Here is a 1550-nt window from a genome sequence, read left to right as displayed (position 1 = left end):
GGAGAGAAACCCTATGAATGTAATCAATGTGGCAAAGCCTATGCANNTCACAATGCTCTTCAGATTCATAAAAGAACACATACTGGAGAGAAACCCTATGAATGTAGTCAATGTGGCAAAGCCTTTACAAGTCACAGATATCTTCAGGAGCATAAAAGAACACACACTGGAGAGAAACCCTATGAATGTAATCAATGTGGCAAAGCCTTTGGACAACTTGTTCATCTTCGATGTCATAAAAGAACACATACTGGAGAGAAACCCTATGAATGTAAAGAATGTGGCAAAGCCTTTGCACTTCATAGCTATCTTAAAATCCATAAAAGAACACATACTGGAGTGAAACCCTATGAATGTAATCAATGTGGCAAAGCCTTTGCACAGTTTGCTCATCTTCAATGTCATAAAAGAACCCATACTGGAGAGAAACCCTATGAATGTAATCAATGTGGCAAAGCCTTTGCACAATTTGATCATCTTCAATGTCATAAAAGAACCCATACTGGAGAGAAACCCTATGAATGTAAACAATGTGGCAAAGCCTTTGCATGTCGCAGATCTCTTCGAAAGCATAATAGAACACATACTAGAGAGAAACCCTATGAATGCAACCAATGTGGCAAAGCCTATACAGGACAGAGCAGTCTTCAAAGACATAAAAGAACACATTCTGGAGAGAAACTCCATGAATGTAAACTTTGAGGCAAACCCTCTGCAGATCACAGCTATCTTCAAATCCATAAAAGAACACATGCTGGAGAAAAACCCTATGAATGTAATCAATGTGGCAAAGCCTTTGCAGGTCACAGTACTCTTCGAAATCATAAAAGAATATATACTGGAGAGAAACCCTATGAATGTAACCAGTGTGGCAAAGCTTTTGAGCAAGTTTATAATCTTCAATGTCATAAAAGGATACATACCGGAGAGAAACCCTATGAATGTAATCAATGTGGCAAAGCCTTTGTATGTCACAGCTATCTTCAAATTCATAAAAGAACACATACTGGAGAGAAGCCCTATGAATGTTAACAATGTGGCAAAGCATTCACATGTCACAGTACTCTCTGAAAACATAAAAGAACACATACTGGAGAGAAACCCTATGAGTGTAACCAGTGTGGTAAAACCTTTGCACGACACAGTCATCTTCAAAGACATAAAAGAATACATGCTGAAGAGACACACCCTCATAATCCAGTGAATGTGTTAAAGGCATTGTTATGGTGGTCTTAAAAGGAATTTTAAAAACAAATTCTTTTGAGAACCCTATAAATNTAATCAATCTAATAAAGCCATTTGTTAGCAGTCACCTTCTAAGGGATACAACATAGTTGTGAGAATATAGTGGGTGGATGTGTCTGATTTTTTTGCCTGCTCTCGAGATAGTTTATGTGCTACTTAATTGCTTTGCTATGTTTGATATGAGCATTTGTGCCTATTTTCATTAAAATATAATATGACTTGTTCATTGGGGAAATGGTAGAATATATGGCTGTGATGTTAGGTTGGGAGGGATGTAGAGAAGTGGAGGGAGGTGTACTGTGGAC

The 1550-nt window shown here is 37.8% G+C and overlaps 1 pseudogene; it reads left to right on the top strand.

The window, feature by feature from the left end:
• Nucleotides 1-3: 3 nt before the first annotated feature.
• LOC110314700 lies at nt 4-1310 on the top strand (annotated as a pseudogene).
• The last annotated feature ends 240 nt before the right edge of the window (nt 1311-1550 follow it).

Source organism: Mus pahari, unplaced genomic scaffold, assembly GCF_900095145.1.
Source record: "Mus pahari unplaced genomic scaffold, PAHARI_EIJ_v1.1 scaffold_14932_1, whole genome shotgun sequence".
Classification (NCBI taxonomy): Eukaryota; Metazoa; Chordata; class Mammalia; order Rodentia; family Muridae; genus Mus; species Mus pahari.
This window is presented reverse-complemented; position numbering and strand designations above follow the sequence as displayed.